The sequence below is a fragment of the Scyliorhinus torazame genome, chromosome 1 (genome assembly GCF_047496885.1).
Source record: "Scyliorhinus torazame isolate Kashiwa2021f chromosome 1, sScyTor2.1, whole genome shotgun sequence".
In the NCBI taxonomy this organism is placed as follows: Eukaryota; Metazoa; Chordata; class Chondrichthyes; order Carcharhiniformes; family Scyliorhinidae; genus Scyliorhinus; species Scyliorhinus torazame.
Genome location: NC_092707.1, coordinates 412,693,074 through 412,716,058, shown reverse-complemented (window position 1 = coordinate 412,716,058; position 22,985 = coordinate 412,693,074). Strand labels below are relative to the sequence as shown.

Here is a 22,985-nt window from a genome sequence, read left to right as displayed (position 1 = left end):
GTCTTTTAAAGGGGCATTCCTGTTGCCAGTGATCTGCATGGCCGCAATTAAAACATGCATTGCTCCCTCTATATCTGCCCCGTCCTCTTCTCCCAGTAGACCAATGGCCCCTCAGAGGGGGCGGCGGTTGTAAAGCTGTTGATGCATACGGTGGGCCATAAAAAGGAGCTGAGGGTCCCTTTGGGTGGGTTTGGTTTCCTCCCTAATCGGCAACTGTCTCCAAATCTCACCAGGGGGCACTCTAGCTATTTCCTCTGGTTCTTCCAAGACTTTGACGTCCCTCCCTGTCACTAGAGGGAGTTCTTTCTCTTCAAAATCATCTGTTGCAGCTCCCTTTGTTCTCGAACCTTCCGGTTTCCCGTTGGTTTGGAGGGATTTAGGCTTTATGCTTAATTGTTTTTGGTTAGGATCAAGCCCTTCTCTCGCTGTCCAAGATCTGGTCCTAGAGCTAACTGGGCTTGCGGAACAGAGCTCTTCTTTCTCTACTGATCGTGAAGATGGTAAATCAGGACCCACACTATCACCCAAAAGGGCTTGAGTTACTGGCATAATTGGAATCTGGGGAGCAGTGACTGGATATCAATTATTATACTCTGGTGGTTCTGGAATTAGTGCAGACAATGCTACAGGTGCAGTCGGAACTTTTAGTGACTTTTCTAAATTATTGAATTTATCATTTTCTGTCAATTCAAGGCCAGCCATTGAACTACTTAGCTCATCTTTTGTTTGACCCGCGCCTTTCCTGTCTCTACTTGCGCGTTTTTGTTTTTTTTTTCTTGGCAAAACGATTGAAAAGGTTCTAACAGTGTTTTTTTTTTTAAACATAAAAATGTTTGAAAATTCAAATTGAATTACTGCAACTTGCAAGCTTAGCTCTGATCTCAACTCAGAACTAAATCTACGATTTGCTTAACACAAACTTGTATAACATTTACAACTTAATTAATTCTTTATCTTAACAATTTTTCTTTTAACAAGTTTTTCTTACATTCACAAAAATGTTGGCAAAGTCAACTATCATCTCCAGATTTACACTTTTTAAAATGGTGTCAGTGATCTTCTTTAACTTTCTATTAATTCACAAATAAAATGAGATAAACATTATTTCAAGTAAGTAAAACTTAAGATTCTGGCAATTTCAATCAATTGCTTTCGAAAATAATAACTTTTATCAAAGAGGTGGAGAAACCCACTGGTTTCCTTTAATTAATTCAAAACGTAACTTTGCTGGAGTTCACTGACTCAAAGGAAAGGTATCCGATTACACGACAGGCTGCTGCTGTTATCTCGAGGCCTGAGTGAGAAGCACAGTCTGTCGTCTATAACTTTGGCTGCTGCTGTGAACCCTTTGAGAGACTTCTGCTTCAACCAATATGCAGCATTCCCCACAATCTCAACTAGTCCTCAGAACTGCGCCCTTCGCCACCACAGTCCAAGGGTACAATTTTAGCTTAATCAACTATATATTTAAAACACTCACACATGGAATTGAATCATCTTCAGATTTTAAAAACAGTTATACTGGACTGAACCTTCACTACTGAAGTCCCATCAACCCTTAAACACACATACTCGACTGAACCTCCACTACTGAAGTCTCATCAGCCCTTAAACACATATACTGGACAGAACCTCCACTACTGAAGTCCCATCAGCCATAAAAACACTTTTACTTGGAATTGAATCATCATTTTCGATGTCCCATTAACCCAAAAACATAACCCAAGCCGAATCAACAATATGAAATCCCATCAATTAAATTTCTAATCCCTAGACTGACCTTTGATTTCGTCGAGACGATCTTTCCGTACCAACCGCGAGTGACCAGACTAATCAGACGATAAGAAGAGGGGAAAAAGCAATGCGCGGTGATTTTCCAGCTATACATTGTGGGCCCCTTCTTCCCACTCTCCCTGTTCATAATCAGTCTAATTCTGATTTCGCAGTTGGTCAGAACCGTCTTGAGAAATCCCGGGTTTTCGGCACCAATTGACAAATCCTAAATTTCTTTATCCGTCAGTCTGGCCTCAATAAAAGTCGAGATGGATTTGCAGGTACAGCATTAGTTATTTTATTTAGCTTGCAAGATTGTTCCATTTCACAGAAGCATAGGACACATCTAGTCTCCTACATCCCGGAAAGCGAATGAACAAAGAGACAAAGGGATCTCTGCAAATCAATTCAAATGGTATCAAGTTTCACATACACGATTCCCATAGGTCAGCCTATACCCCTCCTGGCCTAGTCAGACATTCTTATTGGCTCACTTCCAATCCCTTCCTCTGGCCCCTATTACCCAGCATCCTTTTCTCCTCCTATGGTGGACACACCTCTTCCTGCTTTGCCATGCGGTCTGAAATCCTTTGTCTGTGAACTCACCAGAATGAGACTGGCATATCTCTACATTACAGTAACAAATATCTCGAAAGTAACTATTTTATATAACATTCGTCACCAGCTGAGGTTATACATTCAGGCCTCGCCTTCTCAACCTTGCCCCTCGCCTGAGGTGTGGTGATCCTCAGGTTAAATGGGCTGACAATTGGCAAATAACATTTGCGCTACGCAAGTGCCAGGCAATGACCGTCTCCTACAAGAGAGGATCTAACCATCGGTCCTGGACATTCAATGGCATTACTATCGCTGAATCCCCCACAGTCAACATCCTGGGGGTTACCATTCATCAGAATCTGAACTGGACTAGCCATATTGATATTGTGGCTACCAGGACAGGTCAATGGCTAGGAATCCTATGGTGAGTAACTCACCTCCTGACCCCCAAAGCCTGTCCACAACCTACAAGGCATAAGTTAGGAGTGTAATGGAATACTCTCCACTTGCCTGGATGAGTGCAGCTCCAACAGCACTCAGGACAAAGCAGCCCGCTTGATTGCTCCTCCTTCCACAGATATTCAAACCCTCCACCACTGACAAACAGTGGCAGCCGTGTGTACCATCAACAAAATGCACTGCAGTACCTCACCAAGGTTCCTTAGACAACACTTTCCAAACCCACAAGCACTACCATCTAGAAGGACAAGAGCAGCATATACCTGGGAACAACACCAGCTGGAGGTTCACCTCCAAGTCACTCAACACCCCGACTGGGAAATATATCGCTGTTCCTTCATTGTCACTGTGGCAACATCCTGGAATTTCCTCCCTAGCAGCACAGTGGGTGAACCTACACGCCAGGGACTGCAGCGATTCAAGATGGCAACTCACCCCCACCTTCTGAAGGGTAACTAGGGATGGGCAATAAATGCCGGCCTAACCAGCGATGCCCCGTAAATAAATATAAAAACATTTAATCCCCAACCCCAAAGTTGTGAGTGAAGTGCAGCTCGCCAGGTGAGGCCCTCCCTCTGGTGTCCAGTGTTGAATGGGACCGGTTGAATTATCTGTCGGTGGAGCACCGTGAACATGATTTCAGAGAGCTGGGTGTTTGATCAGCATATCTGAGACGCAAAGGGGTAAACGTGGTGCCAAACATTCACCCGGCATCGACCCCGGCACCCGGCATCGACCCCGGCACCACAAAGTCCCCTTCCTAACATTCAGGAGCCAAAATTGGGAGAGGGAATTGACAGACTAGTCAAACAGCAGCCTGACACGGTGATACTGACAGACCCCAGACACTGTCACCATCCTTCAATATGACCTGTCTCACCGATAGGTCACACCCAGCAGAGGTGGTGGTGCCGTGGTATACAGTCGGGATTTAGGTGTCCGGGAATCCTCAGTGTTTGTCCCAGAGGAACTGTATGAACATTCTCTTGATTTCTGTGACAGAGTCAGTGGGAGGGCCCAATGTGACCAGCCGGTACCACAACATGGAGGCAATCAGCTGGTTTATGACCAGAACTCGGCCCCTGTAGGACAGCACTCGGAGCAGTCCTGTCCACTCTCTCAGGCGAGCGGTGGCCTTGGCCTCCAGCTCCTGCCCGTTAGCCGGCCAGGATTCCTCAGCCGGGCAAAGATGGACGCCCAAGTAGAGGAGGCTGGTCCTGCTCCAGGTGAAAGGCCTGATCTCCTCTGGGAGGGATGTCCATCCGCCACGGACTGACCCGGAGTCGCGAGCACTCGGCCCAGTGGATCCAGGGAGGAGACGCAGCTTCCTCTGCAGGTCAGCAGGGTTCATGAACATGAGGACATGTCATCAGCGGAGGCCAGAAGAACAACTCCAATTCCCAGCTGGCACAGAACCAATCACGACCACCTCCTCCGCAGGAGGCGCTGAACATGGGTTCAACAACAGGCAGACTCCTTCAATCACCACCAGAGACAATGATTGGGTTCAACAATCATTGACAAATTACTTGCTGCTTATTTTCTCCTGACTCCGAGTTTCCGGAAGTGCTGTGTGCTTTGAGACAGAAAGTCTCGTAGCAGGTAGCCTTATCCATGCTGGTTGTTCAGGGAGCATTTTCCATATCTCCTTTGGTATCCAGAGTTATGCGTGTGCTGTCTGTGGTTCCTGGAGGAGGCCCTCACAGAGATGTATTCCTCTGGAATCAGATCCACATTCCAGTTCTATAAAAAGGTCATTTAGATCCGAAACGTGTTTCCCTCTCCAAATACACTGCCAGACTTGCTGAGGTTATCCAGCATCCTTCACATCCATTCTAAAGTGTGGTGCCCAGAGCTAGACGCAAACCTCCATTGAGACTGGACCCGTCATTTATAAAGGTTCACTAGACCATCCTTGCTTTTAGTCGACATCACAATATACATGAACGATCTGGAAGAAGGAACTGAAGGCACTGTTGCCAAGTCTGCAGATGATACAAAGATATGTCGAGGGACAGGTCGTATTGAGGAAGCAGGGGGGCTGCTGATGGACTTGGACAGGCTGGGAGAGTGGGCAAAGAAGTGGCAGCTGGAAAACAATCTGGAAAAGAGGTTATGCATTTTGGTAGGAAGAACGGAGGCATAGACCATTTCGAAATAGGGAGATGCTTCGGAAATCAGAGGCACAAAGGGACTTGGGAGTCCTTGTTCACGATTCTCTTAAGGTCAATGTGCATCTTCAGTTGGCAGTTAAGAAGGCAAATGAAATGTTAGCATTCATGTCAAGAGTGCTAGAATACAAGCCCAGGGGTGTTCTTCTGAGGCTATCTCAGGCTCTGGTCAGACCCCATTTGGAGTATTGTGAGCAGTTTTGGGCCCCGTATCTAAGGAAGGATGTGCTGGCCTTGGAAAGGGACCAGCGGAGGTTCACAAGAATGTTCCCTGGAATGAAGAGCTTGTCATATGAAGAATGGTTGAGGACTCTCGGTCTACACTCAGAGTTTAGAAGGATGAGGGAGGATCTCATTGAAACGTACAAGATACTGCGGGGCCTGGATAGAGTGGACTTGGAGAGGAAGGTTCCACTCGAGGAGTTTCCACGTGGAGAGGAGTTTCAAAATAGCGACAGCGATTGCTTATTCAGTCAAAGAGAGATAATGGCTTCCCAGCCAGGGATTTTCCTGCCCGGCTTGGGTATGCTCCAAAGCATACTTCCCAATCTCATTTCATTTTCATTTCATTTCATTTTCATTTCATTCATTTCATTTCAAGCATACTTCCCCATGGTGAGAAGTAGAATATCGGGACTGAGTTTCGGGTGAGTTCAGGTTGATGAAGGGTGGAAGATGTGTGGCTGGCCTGGAGGGCATTAGGGGCATTCTATTTGAAAGTGAGCAATGACGAGGGTTTCAGATGGATGGGGGTTGTTGGGGGATTCGGGGGAGGCAGCCAAAGTATGTCCTCAGTTTACAACATCACATTTTCCTTTGCACCACAATTGGGACAATCTGTAAATAAAAAGAGGATCTCTGTCAAGCCTATTTGTCCTTGTATTTCTCTTCAGGAGGCAGTGGTGTAGTGGTATTGTCACTAGTAAACCAGACACCCAGAGTAATACTGTGGAGACACAGGTTCAAATCCCACCAGATGGAGAAATTTGAATTGAAGGAAATAAATCTGGAATTAAAAATCGAAAGATGTCCATGAAACCATTGTCTTCCTTAAATGTTTCAACGCAGACTTCAGTGGAGAGGTGACAAGGCCAGCAGCATTGTGCACCCTGCTATTGGACAGTCAAATGTGCAGAGGCCACAACTCCACAAATAAAAGCGCGCATTGAGACATGTTCAATCCGAGGAGGTCACAAGGATGATTGATGCAGGTAGGGCAGTGGATGTTGTCTATATGGACTTCAGTAAGGCCTTTGACAAGGTCCCTCATGGCAGACTAGTACAAAAGGTGAAGTCACACGGGTCAGAGGTGAGCTGGTAAGATGGGTACAGAACTGGTTGGGTCATGGAAGGCAGAGAGTAGCAATGGAAGGCTGCTTTTCTGATTGGAGGGCTGTGACGAGTGGTGTTTCGCAGGGATCAGTGCTGGGAACTTTGCTGTTCGTAGCATATATAAATGATTTAGAGGAAAATGTAACTGGTCTGAGTAGTAAGTTTGCAGACGACACAAAGTTTGGTGGAATTGCGGATAGCGATGAGGACTTTCAGAGGATACAGCAGGATTTAAATCGTTTGGAGACTTGGGCGGAGAGATGACAGGTGGAGTTTAATCAGGGCAAATGTGAGGCCTGTTCCTGTGCTGTACTTTTCTTTGTTCTTTGTTCAAAAATAAACTCCTGTGGTATTGTTTAAAGTTCAACTTCCCCTTTTACAGCTTCCTCAGTGACATTTCCATCAAGAAGGGGTTTGTGTCCTTTCCATATACGGCCAACACTGAAAACTGAGTCAGCAACAATATCGGATGTATTTCTTATCAAAGTTGCTATTCTGGAAGGAAGGTACCTGAATAAAGAGCCAAAAAAAGAACAGTTACATTTCTGTAGCACCTTTCACATCAGCTGGACTTGTCCCAGTACATCACAGCAGCTGTCTGCCGAGTAAAGTAGGAAATTCAGCAGCTCATTTTCACCCAACGGTATCACAATGGCAGGTTTTACATTGTCATAGAATTGCTACAGTGCACAAGGAGACCATTCGGCCCATCGAGTCTGCACTTAGCCGCTGACTGATCACTCTACCTAGGCCCACTCCCTGCCCTATCCCGTTTTGGGTGAATTGGTTCCACAGCCTGAAGTTTACACAGTGCCTGTGGACCTGGACTTGAGTGGGAGTCACTGGATTCAATAAAAGAGACATTGAAGGGTGATTGGTGCCAATCTGTTTGCCCTCTTGTTCCTGATTTGTGAATTGTATATCAGAGGGCAGTCCCTCTTTCTCTTGTTATTCCTTCCTCTTTCTGTGACTGGTATTCGAGTTACGTGAACCGTAGTGAGAGTCAGTTACATCTGAAACTTCAGCAGTATCAGATTATACTCGGTGTGAAAGATCAGGAATTTCACCTTTGAAAAACCAGCTTGTTTGAAATGTTTGACTGGATTCTCTCAGTGCTGACTCTGGCCCTCGGTCTCACAATCAGTAAGTAAACACCCAGGGTTGACTTTGTTTGGTGTGGTTATGTTTTGGAATTCGATTTGCTGGTTATTGCTGGGCGACGTGTATTTTGGGTCAGATATTCCTGTTTTGGAAGGTGATAGTTTGGGATTCCTCGCGGTTCGATGGAAAAGTCGGAGATAAGACTGAGTCCCCAGCCCAGTTATCGGTGTGTGTCAGACTGCTGGATTTTGTCACGATATGCAGACATGCACATAATGAGATACAGACAGGCAGCTAATGAACACAGAGAACAGGACATAACCAATCAGCAGCCAGAACACTTGGGGGTGGTTTCCCACTATAAAAAGCACGAGGCACTCACACTCCACCTCTTTCAACTGGGGACATCTACAGAGTGAGTCAGGTGTATATATCACATAACACCTACAGCACATGGCTAAGAGCTAGTCTGGTTCAGTCAGACAGAGTAATCACACTAGGTTAGCAGAGAGTCGAACTCATAGAGAACTGAGCTAACTGTGTGACAGGTTCAATAAATCAAATTGAACTAACTTCAAGGTCTGGAGTATATTTCAGTTATAGCTGCACCAGTTGCAGCCCGTGTTACCTCCGTGTGCTTAACACGACATGGTACCAGAAGACTGCTATCCCTAGGTTGTTTACCTCAATCTGTTCCGTAACGACCAGCAAATGTATCCCGGCACCATGGAGAAGATCCAGGTTCCTCAACAGCTGCGGACCTCCAGCAATCTCAGTGCCAATTGACGGACTTTCAAGCCAAGTTTCTGCTGTACATCGAAGCCTCAGACCTCGAGGGTGCGCCTGATACAAGAAAGATCGCGCTTCTCCTCTCAACTGCGGGGGATCAAGCCATCCAACTCTTTAACTTGTTTAACTTCACCGAAGGCCAGTACAAGACAAAGTTTCAGACCATCCTGGACAAGTTTGATAGTCATTGTGAAGTGGACACCAATGAAATCTTCGAGCGCCAGAGATTCAAACAACGCCTACAAGGTAAAGATGAATCTTTCATCTCCTTCTTAACTAATCTCAGTCTACTAGCGCTGTCCTGCAACTTTGGTGATATTGCCGACTCCATGATCAGAGACCAAATCGTGTTTGGAGTTCACTCTGATCCTCAGAGAGCAGCTCTTGAAAATCAAGCATTTGACCCTGTCGGTCGCGATTGAAACATATACAGTGCATGAGCATGCCAAAAATCGGTATTCCCAATACAAATCGGCTGAAAATGAGAAACTTGCCTCCCACGAGGCAGAGTGTGTACAGGTGATCGCCCGGATGCAGCACCTCAGCATTGAAGACAGCGGCCATCTCGCGCGCTTTTCCTGGAGCCCCACGCATGCGTGATGCGAACGGGTTAACGAAGCGGCCGACACCCACACTGCGCAGGTGCTGATGTCTGCCGACCGCACTGCGCATGTGCGACGACGCACGGAGCGTAACAACGTCATGACGTGCCCGAACTGCAGCACTGCCCACTTAAAGAAACACTGCCCTGCAAGAGGCAGGTGCTGTTTAAATTGCGGAGAGCCTGGACACTATGCAGCCTTGTGCAGGTCTGCACCACCAGTCAAGGGCCAGCGCTCCCAATTCCAACGCAGGCGCGTTCGGAGTGTCCAACAAGGTTTACAGGATTCTGATCCTGGCAGTCCAACAGATCCAGAGGACGATTGCCTCGAGTTCCCCTGCCATGTGGGCATCATTACCACACGTGAACATGCCTGACCGACATCATCACGGTGCCTGCCCATCCTCACTGCGGATTCTGCGGACCAATGGCGAGCGGTGATGCAAGTAAATCAATGCTCTATCCAGTTACAGCTGGACACAGGTGCTTCTGCCAATCTCCTTTCACAGGCAGATTTCAACCGCATCAAGAAGCCACCCAAGCTCCTTCCAGCAGTCTGCCAGCTCCTGGACTAGAACGGCAATGCCATCACAGCACTGGGATCCTGCCACCTGCTCGTCTCCAACAGGAGCATTCGCGCAAGGTTAAGGTTTAAAATCATCAAGCCAGACATGGCCTCCCTGCCCGACGCTTGTGCATGCAAGCAGCTAAACCTTGGCAGCGGGTCTACACAATGACCTCCCCCAACGTGGATCTTCAAGCCGGCATTGACGACATCCTCGCTCAGTATCCGGATGTGTTTGACGGGATGGGCATTCTGCCATATTGGTACAAGATCTTGCTACGGCCTGATGCCACGCATGTGGTCCACGCACCACGCCGGGTCCCGGCTCCACTGAAGGAGCGTCAGAAGGCTCAGCTAAAGGATCTTCAGGACCAGGGCGGCAGCTCCAAAGTTACAGAACCGATTGACTGAGTCAGCTCGATGGTATGTGTAAAAAAGCCTTCGGGGGAGCTGCGCATCTGCATTGATCCCAAAGATCTCAATCAGAATATAATGCGAGAACACGACCCCATCCCGGAGCGGGAGGACACTGACAAGTGAGATGCACACGCCCAGTTTTTCACAAAGTTAGATGCGTCACATGGATTCTGGCAAATCCAGCTGGCTGAGTCCAGCAGAAGGTGTCATAATATACACCAGTATATCATGGTGCAGACACACACTGATGGACACACAGTGGGACCAATCAACACACACAACACCGCAGCCAATCACCAGTGAGAGCACACGCAGTATAAAGACAGGGACCATCAGTGTTCCCGCTCATTCGAGTTGCAGCTAGCTAGGAGGACAGAGCTCACAGCCTGCAACACAGACATGCACCAGGTGCTGAGTGCATCGACTGCTTAGGACAAGGCAAAGGTCTTTAGTTAAAGCTAGTATCGTATTAACCCACAGTCTAAGTATGTTTGAACATTTAATGATACAATGAAATAGTGTTGCACTATTTCAAGTGTTGGTGACCTGTATGTGATCCAGAACACCCAACACATCAGAAGGCTCTGCACCTTCAACACACCGTTTGGCAGGTACTGCTATAATCGTATGCTGTTAAGCATTGTCTCGGCCTCGGAGATCTTCCATAGAATCATTGAGCAGATGATGGAGGGCATTGAAGGGGTTCGTGTGTATGTGGACAACGTTATCATCTGGTCCACAACCCCCGACGAGCACATCTCTCGTCTCCAGCAGGTATTCCGCCGTGTCCATGCCAATGGCCTCAAGCTGAACAGGGCCAAGTGTTGCTTTGGCATGTCGACACTTAAGTTCTTAAGTGACCAGTTATCACCTCGCCAATGGCTGGGTAAAGCGCACTGCCCTAAATTCTTCAATGTGAAGAACGGCCTGACGGTGGTTGATGGTATCCTCCTCAAGCTGGACCGCATTGTCATTCCATTCAGTCTCCAGAGCTTGGTGACCCGGCAAATCCACGAGGGACATCTGGGTGTCGGAGTGCAGGCGCAGAGCCAGGCAAGCTGCTACTGGCCTGGGATTAGTCAGGACATCTCAATATGGTCCTCAACTGACCGACCTGTCAATGCTTCCAGACAGCACAGAGCAAGGAGACGCTTCAGCAGCACGGAATCGTGACCTCCCCGTGGTCCAAGGTGGGTATCGACCTCTTTCACGCCAATGGTCGTGATTATGTGTTAATCATTGATTAATTTTCCAACTACCCAGAAGCTCTCGGACCTCACATCCAAGACCGTCATCAAGGCCTGTAAGGAGACGTTCTCCAGGCATGGTATTCCACTCACTGTCATGAGTGACAACGGTTCTTACTTCAGCAGCCAAGAGTGGTCAAGATTTGCCCAGTTATATCAGTTTCATCACGTCACTTCCAGCCCACATTCCCCGCAGTCCAACGGGAAGGTTGAGAAAGGGGTGCACATAGTGAAGCAGCTCATCTGCAAGGCCGCGGATTCTGTTTCTGACATCACCCTTGCGCTGATTGCATACAGGGTAACCCCTCTGTCTACCAGCATGTCACCGGCTCAACTCCTGATGAACAGGGACCTGCGGACGACTCTTCCAGCCATCCACTTGCCTGACCTGGATCCCGGTGCTGCAGAAGGTGCAGAAACTCAGGGACCGGCAAAAGCAGGGCTCTGATGCTCATGCCACCGATTTGCCTGCGCTATCCCCGGCGGATGCTGTTCGGATCAAGCTACCTGATGGAGGCTGGTGAGTTCCAGCTGTTGTTGTTCGACAGGCGTATGTTGTGCATGTGGCTGATGGCTCTGTTGTGCGGCGAAACAGACGGGCACTGCGCACAGCTGCCCGCCCGCAACCACATTCTTCGTTGTTTCCATCTGTTATTGTGCCACCTCCTGATACCTCGAACCACGAGGCCACCAGTCAGGCTTCAATCCCGCCTATCAAGGTGCCGTAGTCCCCACCACCACCTCTCCAGCGGTCGACGAGGATCAGACGCAAGTCCCAGAGACTGGACTTATGAACATTTGTTTTGTTTGCTCTGTCCTGTTTTCGCACATAGGCCACCTGTTTTCACATTTACAATGGCAGATGGGATCATATGTATGTAAATAAGTTAGTTTTTCGGCCTACACATGTAAATACTTTCATATATGCTATAGAAAAACATTTCAACAGGGGAGATGTCACGATATGCAGACATGCACAGAATGAGATACAGACAGGCAGCTAATGAACACAGAAAACAGGACATAACCAATCAGCAGGCAGAATTCTTGGGGATGGTTTCCCACTATAAAAGGCACGAGGCACTCACACTCCGCCTCTTTCCACTGGGGACACCTACAGAGTGAGTCAGGTGTATATATCCCATAACACCTGCAGCATGTGGCTAAGAGCTAGTCTGGTTCAATCAGACAGGGTAATCACACAAAGGTTAGCAGAGAGTCGAACTCACAGAGAACTGAACTAACTGTTAGACAGACTCAATAAATCAAATTGAACTAACTTCAAGGTCTGGAGTATATTTCAGTGCATCCAGTTGCAGCCCGTGTTATCTCCGTATGCTTCACACGACAGACTTGGAGGCCAATCAGCTGCTCTTCGAGCTCGAGAAGCCACCCAGACATTTTCCTGCAGCCTCCCAGAGAACAATCATTTCCACACCAGGGCTGACATCACCTGTCAGTTCAAGCTGATATTAAACTAAAAGGCAGAGACAATAAAAAATGTGAAAAGGAAAGAGATACAGAGAGAGTGAGAGAGAATAGTGAGGAAAGGAATGCAGGAAAAGACTGTGAAGAATGATCGATGAGAAGGAAATGGCAGGTTTGTTCACTGAGAATGTTGCAGTCCTTCAGGAAAACAAATTGGATTTGATACGGGTAAAGGCAGTGACAGTGGAGTAAATGTTGGGATTTAAGATCGATAAATCTCAAGGACCTGATGGTTTCCATGTCAAGTTATCAAAAGAACAGGTGAGAAAATTGCAAATGTGTTCATCAGAAGTTTCCAAAGCTCGGGAGACCCAGGGGTAGTATTTGCACTGGAGAGTAACAAATGTCACTCGGGGTGGCACAGTGGTTAGCACTGCTGCCTCACAGCACCAGTGACACGGGTTTGATTCCGACCTCGTGTGACTGTGTGGAGTTCTCCCCGTGTCTGCGTGGGTTTCCTCCGGGTGCTCCGGTTTCCTCCCACAGTCCAAAGATGTGCAGGTTAGGTGGATTGGCCATGATCACTGCACGGGCTTGCGGGGGAGTGGGCCAAAGGAAACAATTGGAAGTTGTTCAAACTCTCCTCATTTCCTCTGTTCAGAAGGTTCTTCTTTCACAATCCGTATTCCCCGGATCTGCTCCAAAGCTCAGCTTCTCAGCGATTGCCGGGAAATGTAACTGTGAAGCAATTCTTTAGCAAGAGGAAGTTGTGAAACTGAAGCAAGGAGGATATTGTGAATTCCGGCATAACCACAATATACAACCTGGCCAGCACTCAATTTCCTCTCCCGAGCTCAGGTAGCAGTTGGTCGGGTCGATATCAGAGGGTGTTGGGTGTGGGGCTGGGGGTGCCAGAGAGCAGAGTTGACCATTTCACACTACGATATGTGTTAGTTACTAACCCTGCCCTCCCCACCTCTCCCAGGGGTTAAATACACTTTACATTGGTACCGCTCACAAAGTAAGGAATGGATATTGAGTCATGATGCAAATGGCGAAGTTTCCCGGGTGACAGGTCTGTCTGATCGGTTTCAGCCTTCCAGAGATGTTCCCGGTAACAGCTACATTCTGACAGTCAGAGATGTGAAGCTCGGTGACTCCGCTGTCTATATCTGTGGGATTTGGGGGAAAATCTTTGGAAATGGAATCTGCCTGATTGTAACCAATAAGTACTGTCTATCTTATATTGATTTTATTCCATATTGACCATATATTAGAGGAATATGATGGAACCTTGGCAGCCTCGGAGGCTGTGACCCAGAGGGAGGAACAATCTGGGAAGAAGCCTGAAGTCTGTGAAGTAAAAATGTACAATTTAAACACACACACAGACGTAAAGCGACAGCGTGAGTGTAAAGGTGTGACATCAAAGTTTCACCCCTGAAATCTCTCAGCGCTCCAGGGGGTGTTGTCCGGGATTTTCCCGTTCAGATTCCTGGTGGGGATTCGGGATGGATTTTGACAGAACTGAAAGTGTGAATTTCTGTCCTCTCTCTCTCTCTCTCTCTGCCTTTCCCCAGCTGATTGGAATTAAACTTTACAGTGCGGGCAGTGTGTGCACTCTGCTGGTCTATGGGCAGGGAAGCTGCTGATGTGGCACCGATAGGTGGGCTACAGAACCTCTGGTCAAACAGGGAAGCTCTTCCATAATGTCCTCCCTGGATGGTTACATCCTGGCCAGCCTCTCTGCCGCTGCCATTGCAAACCCTCTTGTTGACCAGCGTCACATCCCCGCCTCCTGCTCCTGAGGTTACGGGAATATTGGGTGTCTGAGATCCAGACGTGTTCCAGTGGCCAAACTGTGTCTAGAGGGAAGGCCGTGATTGTCACTGTCTACAGAGGCTGCTGCGTCTCCTGAGCATTCATTCCCAGCATTTTCTGAAATCCTCATTGTCAAAATCTGCAGCACTTTGCTTGCGGTTTATTGTAACAAGTTAGTGCGGATAATACACAATATCCAGGCATCAATACACAGGAACTGGACACAATATTCCAAGTGTGGTCTAACCAAGGTTTTATAAAGTTGCAGCAAAACCTTGCGGCTCTTAAACTCAATCCCCCTGTTAATGAAAGCCAACACACCAGACGCCTTCTTCACAACCCTATTAACCTGGGTGGCAACTTTGAGGGAGCTCTGTACGTGGACCCCAAGATCCCTCTCTTCCTCCACGCTTCCAAGAATCCTGCCTTTAACCCTGTATTCAGCATTCAAATTTGACCTTCCAAAATGAATCACTCCACATTTATCTAGGTTGAACTCCATCTCAGCCCAGCTCTGCATCCTGTCAATGTCCTGTTGTAACCTGCAACCACCCTCAACACTATCTACAACTCCCCCAACCTTCGTGTTGTCGGCAAACTTACTAACCCACCCTTCCACTTCCTCATCCAAGTCATTTATAGAAACCACAAAGAGGTGAGGTCCCAGTACATATCCCAACACTTAGCCTCAGGATCAGAGAATCCCGCCCCCTATCTCTCAGAATCCTGAAGCAAAAATACTGAAGCAAAATATTTATTCAGGGCCTCCGCTATTTCGTCTGACTCCAGGCACAAGTAATAATAATAATAGCTTATTGTCACAAGTAGGCTTCAGTGAAGTTACTGTGAAAAGCCCCTAGTCGCCATATTCCGGTGCCTGTTCAGGGAGGCCGGTATGGGAATTAAACCCGCGTTGCTGACATTGTTCTGCATTACAAGCCAGCAGTTTAGCCACGCTGCTAAACAGCCTCTGCTTCCTCCACTATCCCTGTTCGGCCCTAATCTCACTTTGATCATCCTCTTATTTCTCCGAGTCATGTCCTTGCTTGCTCAACCTCACGTAAGTTTCCTTCTTCCTCTTGACTAGAAGCTCCACTTCTCTTGTCATCCAAGGCTCCTTCACCTTTTCCATTCCTTCCTCATCTCAGTGGGACAAAACTATTCAGCACTCGCAGCAAGTGCTCCTTAAACAACCCCCACATTACTGTTGTGCATTTCCCAAGAACAACTGTTCCCACTTTATGCTCCTCAGTTCCTGCCTAATAGCAGTATAATTTCCCCTCCCCCAATTAAATACTTTCCCATTCTGTCTGTCCCTATCCCTCTCCATGTCTGGGGTAAAGGTCAAGGAGTTGTGGTCACTGTCACCGAAATGCTCTCCCACCGAGACATCTGACACCTGGCCTGGTTGTCAAATGTTGGGGTCTGGTCCGGACCCAACAAATGTTGGTGTTTGCTCCGGGATCCTAACAAATGTTGGGGTTTGCTCCGGGATCCTAATAAATGTTGGGGTCTGCTCCGGGATCCTGACGCTGTATGGATTTGAACAGGTGGATTTGAGATGGTTTATGGGTTGAGATTAGATGAAGAGTCAGCAGTCGGGGGGCAGATATGTCTGGATGGTTTCTCTGAAGAGAGGATTGATGACAATGGTTTTGAATATTTGAGGAAAGCCCCCAGTGTGTGACCCGAGATTAAACAATGACAAAGTGTCACGGGAGGTAAGAAATAGAAATTAACGGGGGAGGGGGGCATTTAGGAAATATGGAGAGAGGGATTGGGAGGGAGAATGGGACAATTCTGCAGTGATAGGGATCAGGGAGGAGGAATAGGGAAGTTGGGAATGGTGGGGGGAGTGGCAGAGACAGCTGAACATGTGACCTTAAACAAATAAATCTTTAGCTTTTTCAGATCAGAGCGTTTGATAATTTCTTTACTTTGTCCCCAAGGTAACATCAGCGGATACATTTCTCCTTGAAACATTTGCAGATATTTGCAACCTTCAGACTGGTTATAACTTGTTGATATTTTTCTCTTAAAGGTGCAAATGCTCCAGTCCTTATCCAGTCTCCGCGTCTGGAACGTGTCACAGAGGGTCAGACTGCACGGTTACAGTGCAACATGCGGAACGCCGCAGTGACACACACCGATGTTCACTGGAACTGGGAGCTGCCAGGGAAAGATATGGAGAGGGTTCTAACACATGGGGCGAAATTCTCCCCCAACGGCGGGATGTCCGCCGACTGGCGCCAAAGACGGCGCCAATCAGACGGGCATCGCGCCGGCCCAATGGTGCGGAATGCTCCGCATCATTGGGGGCCGAGCCCCAACATTGAGGGGCTAGGCCGGCGCCGGAGGGATTTCCGCCCCGCCAGCTGACGGAAATGGCGTTTGTTGCCCCGCCAGCTGGAGCGGAAATGCGGCGCATGCGCGGGAGCGTCAGCGGCCGCGGTCAGTTTCTTGGCGCATGCGCAATGGGGAGAGTCTCTTCCACCTCCGCCATGGTGGAGACCGTGGCGGAGGCGGAAGGGAAAGAGTGCCCCCACGGCACAGGCCCACCCGCGGATCGGTGGGCCCCGATCGCGGGCCAGGCCACCGTGGGGGCACCCCCCCCCCGGGGTCAGATCGCCCCGCGCCCCCCCCCCCAGGACCCCGGAGCCCGCCCACGCCGCCTGGTCCCGCCGGTAAACACCAGTTTTGATTTACGCCGGCTGGACAGGCAATTTCTGGGCGGGACTTCGGCCGGAGAATTGAACGGGGGGTCCCGCCAACCGGCGCGGCCTGATTCCCGCCCCCGCCCAATCTCCGGTACCGGAGACCTCGGCGGGGGCTGGGGCGGGATTCACGGCGGCCAACGGCCATTCTCCGACACGGCGGGGGGTCGGAGAATGTCGCCCATGATATAAAAAACACACAACGGAGTCCAGGTTTCACTGGGCGTTTCCATCCTTCCCGAGACACGTCCAATAAAACCTTCATCCTGACAATAAGCAACGTGCAGCCCAGTGACACTGCCGTCTATTACTGCTCCGTGTGGGGAGATATCAGTGGGAATGGATCACAGCTGAGTGTACCCAGTAAGTGCATTCACAATGACATCACTACATAGAGGGGAATCCTGTAACCAAACATTCCCAGTGAAGAGGACAATGGGCTGGGGAATTGCCATTGTGATGTTCTAACCCAATATTCCATGGGACTGTGACTCCTCCCTGGGAGCACGGCATTGTCAAATCTTTCTCCTGCACACATATCAGCTCTGAATAGAGGTGGTAACCCCAAAACGTTATTTCTGTTACTCAGCAAAGTTGTGAAGACTGGTTTTATGAAGTGAAATGATTGGAAATAAACACCCACATAGCAGCCAATTAAATGTGGAGTTAGAAACACAGGATTGGGAAATGGGACTGCTGTTTGCCTGGCTGAAATATCCATTATTCCCAGAACTCCAGAGGTACGCCCACTCCTCTGCTTCTGTCCTCTGAAGCGGCCCAATTTTAATAACTCCACCACTGGGGACTTTGCCTCAATGGATGAGGATGAAGTTTACAATTCCCTCCCTACACCCCTCTACATCTTGACCTATCTCTCCGTTTTAAGATGCTGTGTATTACCTACGCTTGTTGACCAAGGTTATGGTCACCGGGAGAATATCTCCTTGTGTGGTGCAGTGTCAGACATTTTTTGATCAAGCTCTCACTGAAGCTCTTTGTGTTGTTTACCATGTCAAAGGCGCTACGTAAATGAAAGTCATTGTTTTAATTGTTAGGCTGTTCGATATCACAGAGGCCTTCTGTCGTGCTTCTCCAAAGTACATCTCCCTCCCTCCTCTCAACCCATTTAACTGCAAACATTCCAATTCTACACAGAATCACAATAAAATCATTGTGAAAATAACTGGGAAAAGTGGGGCCAGAGAGATGTCTCTTTGTGGATACAGAAATGGCAGAAAATGGATTTTATGCTGCAAGATTGAATTTTCTGTGCCTGCGTGACCTCACAATATTGTTCGTGGACCATTTTGCAGGTTAAGAGTGTCTTGGGTCCTGAACCCACCCACACACATCCATTGATGATGGGGTCACCAAAACAAGGCCCATAGGAAAAAAATAATTCCTGTCTCCCAGTGTTTTTGAAATCGGTTTGGTCGGTGTTTGATAGACTTCTAAAACCCAGCAAGTAAGACAGCTTGAGAACCTGGAGGGAAACCTGACGAGGAGCCAGGGACGTTCTGACAGGTAAGTGTCAAATGGTTTGATGGCTTCAAGTGGTCTTGCTCGGTGCTGAATTGCAGGGTAGATGTGTTTTTACTGAAGTGATTGAAAATGGGAGTCTGATTTGCAAAGGGAAGCTTACCATTACCTTGAACAACATTTTATAAGTATTGAGATGCTTTAGAGTACTTTGACCATTTGGAAAAATGCTAGACTGCAATCAAAACTGAAGAAAATGCTGTTTTTGATCCCAGGCGCCATGATATACAGTTATTTAAATGTCCAGAGCCCTTTTGAATTGAAAAGAAAAACCTTCAGGTTTCCTTTGGATTGTCCTGATTTTTGTTAATGTCCATTTTAAAGACGTGGTTCCTGAGGAAGCCCCTTATGGATACTGGAGTGTGTGGCTACATATGAGAATATAGGTAGAGATATAGGGATATAAATTATATAAATGACATGGAGGGGGCAGGTAGGGTGTGGAAGGTGACCAGGGGGTTGATGGGGTCAGGATGAGATGGTATAAAATCATTCTTGGAGAGCTGGCCTGATATCCCAGTGAACTGACACTGGCTTTCTAACCAACCGGCATCACCAGCTGCCCTGGGCCTCAGGAAACCTGGACCTTACCAACAGCACCTCCACAAGGTGAAATTCTGTATCTCTGGGCAGAGGTGAGGGGCTCAGGTTTCCAAAGGCAGGAATTGGCCTGGATCACGTTGTCCATCCCAACATGAAAACCCAGTCGGTGGTGTCAGGAAACTCAAACCCACCCTCCGATGCATCACATGAGAGAAAGTAACATCCTCACAGACCAACTGAACTCAGCCGAGTGAGTCCAACTTTCTCATAATCTGCAGCCGTGTTCTGACCATCAGCTGCTCCCGGGGCAGCTGGGAAATGAATTATAAAATCGCACCAACATCAGCCACAATATTCATCACATTTATCAGCGGACAACAACATTTCTGTCCTCACCAATTACTTTCCTTTTATAATGGGGTGGGGGACGCACTGACACAGCGATGAGTCATTGCTGAGGCCCAGGCTCATTCTCTGTTGATAAGGTTTCAAATTCCACCATGGCTTCCGGTGAGATTTAAATTCAAGTTTTTAATTAATACAGACTCTGGAATATAAAGCTATTCTCCTCAGTGGTGACCTTGAAACCATCTGTGACTGTTGTAAAATCCATCTGATTCTCTGATGTCCTTTAGGGAAGGAAGTCTGCCGTCCTTACCTGGTCTGGCCGACATGTGACTGCAGTGTGGTGAATGTAGGAATTTCAGACATGTTGTACTGTGGGTATTTGGTGCAATCAGGGTTAAAATCCGGAGTTAGTGTGTGTGACTGCTGCAGTCATGTTTTTATAAATCCTGGTTTTGGATCCATGGGTGCAATTAAAGCATAGTTAAAAGCTTGGGCTAATGGAGTTTTGTTTGGATTAAGGGGTTTCCCTGTGGAGTTAATTAAGATTTTAGCTTGGTAAAATAATGTCATTTCTGGGAGTAGCAAAGATATCAGGCATTTTGCGGAGCAGCAGAGTTCAGTTGAGTTTCAGATGGAGATGTGAGCAGGCAGCAAGCATCTCAGTTCAGTTCAAAGATTTATGCCTGTGACTAGATGAGCACTTTCTTTCCAAGCAGTTCAGATGAGTGTAATCAGAAGGTGAGCTAAAACAAGCTGAAGTATCTTCTGAAGAAATACAGCCAGACTTTCTGCACGGTTCTGACAGGGTTCAGATCTTGTCTTCAAATGATCGCTCTTCTTCAAAGAACATCTCTGTGAAGCAGGTATTCTTGAGGGCTAACTGTATTTAACAGTGGATTGAGAGTTGAGATGGGATTTTTAATTGTTTGAGTGGGAACAAAGATAGCAGTTAAGGGTTACTGTATTCACCGTATTGATTAGCATTGTTTACGTGGCGATTGTCAGCTATTTCCTGGTGTGATGTAAAATATAATTTCATACTCTGTAAGTAATCAAGTTTGTTTAATACACCATATCCCTATTTTTCCCAAAATCACTCCTGGAGTGAGGTGTCATTTCATCACAGTTTTACCAAATTAAGATCAAATATTGGGGTTCCTGTCCCGTATTTCATCCACTGTTTTTGTCTGGCCAGGATTGCAACATCAGATCCTCAACAATGGGGTTGACTGTTAATTGCTCGCAAGGGAAATTAGGGATTGGCAATAAATGCTGCTCTTGCCAACAATGCCCACATACCATAAACAAACAAAACAAACTACACACAATAACCGAGATAAACGGAATTATTCTGTCAAAATTACGGGATTGTTATTTCCGAAGCAGTATGAATCCGATGAGCAAACTAATTCCAGCAAATCCCGTAAGAGTTCCCAGAATGATCCAGACAAGCTTCATCTTCTCAGCGTCAGCCGGGTCTGTGAAAGGAAATCACATGTTTACGGTTAAAGGACGGGGAAAGGATTTGATTCTCGTCAGTCGGTGACATTTGAAATGGTAAAGTAGAGAAATGACAGCAGGTGGAATTCAGACTGAGCAGATATTTCTATCTGCTGGACACCTGGAATAACAATGTCAGTTTAAACTCAGATCAATTTGAATTATTGATAATGCGGCAGGCCAATCTTATATTACACACTGACCACTTGCTGGCCATTCTGGCTGACTTGGTAACAGTGCAGCAAAGTTCCACAGATGGAAAGAAAACCACCAACAGATCCCCAGTGAGTTCCGTTCTGTATCCTCCTCCGTGTTTCTCGGTGGCGCGCTGTTCCCAGGCAGCGCGATTCTGCCTTCCCGCTTGTCAGTGGGATTTCCCATTGAAGCCACGCCACAGGGAAAGCCCCGGGCGAGGGGGCGCTGCCGGCGGCAATCGCAACGGCCAGAGAATTGCAGCCTTTCTTTCTGCTTTTAGTAGAAGTGCCACCCTCCGATCAGAGACTCCGGGGTCCTCGATCACAGGGTCAGACCCATTATTGACCTGTCAATCCCTTCATGCTCACATAATCCAATGGAGCTTCCCAAAAAGAAATGATGTGGGGGTGTGGCTGCCTCTCCAGCCACCCGCTGAGTTCCCATCACCTCCACAAGATTCCACCCATTGTCCCGGCCGCACTGAAGCCGCCAGTTAATGTGTTCCTCACTCACATTCAAAGTGTGGGGCAACTATTTTGTGGCCCTTGTCCTATTAGCTGAATGAGTTGCTCAATTCAAGAACAAACCTTTGTTTCTTTAGTCCACATTCCAGCAATTCTCATTGATGATTGGAAAGTGAGCATTGAGCTGCTCAATAGTTTAATAAATCATTGTCGATGCCACCAATCTGTGTGGCCAGGACTGCAGGGAACAAAGCTCAGGAAGAATTCCCACCTCCGGGAGGGGAGGGCAAAGACAACAAGCAGGAAAATCTCACACACTTGATGGCCCACACGCTGTGATTCTAAAAGAGATCGCTGCAGATTTAGAGAATGCACTCGTTACAAATTTCCCAAATTCCTTCACGGGGACATCGGCCGGTATTCTGCGCTCTAGGCCGCTGAGATCGGGAAACCCGCTGGGATTGGCGCCGGGCGACAGACCCGTTCCCATTCTCTACCCGCCTCCACCCTCCCCCCCCCCCCCCCCCGTGCTGTGCTAACCCCCCCTGCAACCTGAAACCTTCTTCCTCACTATTAACCACCAGCTCAATCTTTGTGTCTTTCACAAACTTACTGATCCTCCCTCCACATTCTCATCTGTATCAAACTTCAGCAACGTCTCTCTCTTTTCATCAAGATTCAAGTTCTGGGCGGTCAAGTCACTGTTTTTAAACTCAGTCTTTGTGCAATAACATTATTTGGAATAAAAGTAATAAAGCATAGACATTACTCACTGGTTACATTCAGCCGGGTTCCATTCCCAAAGATTTTCCCCCAAATCCCACAGATATAGACAGCGGAGTCACCGAGCTTCACATCTCTGACTGTCAGAATGTAGCTGTTACCGGGAACATCTCTGGAAGGCTGAAACCGATCAGACAGACCTGTCGCCCGGGAAACTTCGCCACTTACATCATGACTCAATATCCATTCCTGACTTTGTGAGCGGTACCAATGTAAAGTGTATTTATCCACAGTGTGCCCTACATGCTTGCTCTGTAAGTCACACAGAAACGTCACTGTTTCACCCTCAGGCACTTTCACAACTTGAGGAGATTGGATAAGAACCGTCCCTGTCACATGACCTGTGAACAGAAAATAACTGAAGATCAGAACAGATAAGAAAATACAAAATAGAAGCTGAAACACAAGTTATTATAAAATCCCGTGTAGATCAGGAATTAATATTGTGCATTGTCATCAGTAACTTGTAGCCCAGTTGCTTTATCCACACCCTGAACTTCACTGTCTCACATCGCACTGTACTGACCAATAATGTCAGCCTAGCATTTTGTGCTCAAAGCCTCGCGTCTCAAGTGGGATTTGAACTGAGCCAAGATGGACACAGTGGGGAGGATTTGAGGGATAGAACGATGTCCTG

At 47.6% G+C, this 22,985-nt stretch overlaps 1 long non-coding RNA gene across 1 annotated transcript in view; it reads right to left on the bottom strand.

The window, feature by feature from the left end:
* Positions 1 to 20,752: 20,752 nt before the first annotated feature.
* The window catches only part of LOC140411409 (uncharacterized), a 41,790-nt gene continuing 39,557 nt past the window's right edge, over positions 20,753 to 22,985 (bottom strand). The window contains exons 2-3 of the long non-coding RNA XR_011940847.1: positions 22,339 to 22,689; positions 20,753 to 20,884 (exon numbers count right to left, since the gene is read on the bottom strand). This is a non-coding gene — a long non-coding RNA (uncharacterized lncRNA). The remainder of the gene's footprint in view (positions 20,885 to 22,338; positions 22,690 to 22,985) is intronic.